The sequence below is a fragment of the Salmo salar genome, chromosome 17 (assembly GCF_965601325.2).
Source record: "Salmo salar chromosome 17, fSalSal1, whole genome shotgun sequence".
Taxonomy (NCBI): domain Eukaryota; kingdom Metazoa; phylum Chordata; class Actinopteri; order Salmoniformes; family Salmonidae; genus Salmo; species Salmo salar.
Window position 1 is genome coordinate 15,157,703 of NC_138307.1, and position 2,298 is coordinate 15,160,000.

Consider the following 2,298-nt stretch of genomic DNA (forward strand, 5'->3'; position numbering starts at 1 on the left):
ATTATTTGCGTCAGTGTGTTTTGTTATTGGATGTGCTGGCGATCGTATAGTATTGTTTTATGTGCGTGCTGTGTACCTGTTGTTTTTGGGCGCCTCGCATTTCACGCCGGTTGTGTTGGCGTCGACCGTTTTTGTTGTGTTACGGAATAAACACATTATCTCCTTACCTCTGCTCTCTGCGCCTGACTCCTACCACCACTCCTAGCATTTACTGACAAGGAGAGACATTCTGACTGAAGAGGCCATCCTACCTCTGCTCTCTGCGCCTGACTCCTACCACCACTCCTAGCATTTACTGACAAGGAGAGACATTCTGACTGAAGAGGTCATCCTACTGATGCTTACTCAAACTATTAACTATGTACTATGACTCAGCATGCTACATACTATTTAGAACACACTGTTTAGTCAAATCTTTATGTAAAAAAACTAAACATGGAAATGTTTGTTTGACGTACTATTGTGTTGTTCTCCGCCATCCAACCTTAAATCATCTTTATTTGAATTCAGTTTTAACAGAAAACAGAGGAAAGAAACAAGGATTGATAGAAAGAAGGAAGCCATGCGAACACAAGAACATCTACTGAAGCCTTATCAACCTGGAAGTAAAACATCAGATAACACAAGAACATCTACTGAAGCCTTATCAACCTGGAAGTAAAACATCAGATAACACAAGAACATCTACTGAAGCCTTATCAACCTGGAAGTAAAACATCAGATAACACAAGAACATCTACTGAAGCCTTATCAACCTGGAAGTAAAACATCAGATAACAGAAGAAAAAAAAATAATCAAAGTAAAAGTTGATTAAAACAGACATACATTTCAAAGTAAAAGTCCTCATTGTGGCAGAAGTGTCTCCGGTCAGAGGCAGCTCCATCATGGCTTCTCATCCTGCCCCGTGCACCTAGTACAGACCAGATGTGTGTGTGTTCCCAGGCAGTGAGCAAAAAAGCAGATTGTTTGCATAGCGCCAGACACAGCAGTGTCTTATAAACGTGTGTGTGTGTGTGTGTGTGTGTGTGTGTGTGTGTGTGTGTGTGTGTGTGTGCGCGCGCGTGTCTCTACAGCAGCACGAGTCTCTCTAAAGGGAGGGGCTACCAGTGTGCCCAATCCAGTCACAGCAAGATTTTCCTTATTACCCAATCAGATTATCAAACTGATCGATAGGTGATTGACAAATTGATTGACAGTCGATTGTCTGGTGGGCGTGTCCCTCTATGACCTCCGACCAATCGTCCCTGTGCATTTGGGTCACACGCCACATAACTGAACCCCGTGGAGCCACACAGTGACACAGCAACACAAAGCATCAGTCACACCACCTTTACACAATGGCTAGACTATGTAGAGTTAAATACACATTTACAATGGATATATAGGGACAGATTGTTGCTATTAAAGAAACACGCACACGCTCACGAACACAGCTTTAAAACACCACCAACATTCACCAGTGACAAAATAAACAATACTTGATGCAGGAATATGATAATGACAGGATGGCTGTTGGTTAGACCCACGGTTTTCATCTTTAACGTCATGCTACTTGAACATCCCCTTTGGTGACACATTAGAACGCCTGTTAGCTTTACTGTTCTGTTCTGCCTATGTCCATTTTGGTTTTTACAGTAATATCTCTACCAGAGAGATAGTTAGTTCATAGTTAGACTGAGCTGTAACAAACTATGTACACTGTGGTTGATTCTGGTCAAATCTAGAACGACACTCTACTCCCTATAAGATATAGTGCACTATGTAAGGAATAGACTTCCATTTCTGACGCAGCCTCTGACATGAGAGAACTCTTTGAAAAGTATATGGACGGAATATACAGCACATGCATTTTATCTCAAACAGAATTAAACATTTGACTAATTCTAAATGAATCAAACACACAATGGCCTGCCTTAGCAAACTATTCAAACAGTAACATTCTGAAATAGAACACTGAAAATGAGGTTTATAAATGTGGAACAAACGTCACTAGTCTGTAAGAGCAGCCAGCAGTATAACTAGTGACCACAAGATGGCAGTGTTTTGCACAGAGCTGTGTGTATGTACTGTGTGTGTGTGTGTGTGTGTGTGTGTGTGTGTGTGTGTGTGTGTGTGTGTGTGTGTGTGTGTGTGTGTTATTGACACATTTGAAAACAACTTGATTGATTAGTTGATTGTCTAGTAGTTGATTGTCAGTGAGAAATCTCTATATGGCAGTTATTATACACATAATACAGGAAGTATATCCATATCAGGATTTGTGCTTTCTTACTTCTACATATTAAACATGTTAAGAC

At 40.8% G+C, this 2,298-nt stretch overlaps 1 protein-coding gene across 3 annotated transcripts in view; it reads right to left on the reverse strand.

Moving 5' to 3' along the window:
* Positions 1–480: 480 nt before the first annotated feature.
* LOC106575383 (serine/threonine-protein phosphatase 2A regulatory subunit B'' subunit alpha) overlaps positions 481–2,298 on the reverse strand; it is a 100,524-nt gene continuing 98,706 nt past the window's right edge. For all 3 annotated transcript variants that reach the window (XM_045698966.2, XM_045698967.2, XM_045698970.2), the window contains one exon: positions 481–2,298. This exon is cut by the window's right edge and continues 485 nt beyond it. The gene's annotated coding sequence lies outside the window, so the exon portion shown is untranslated.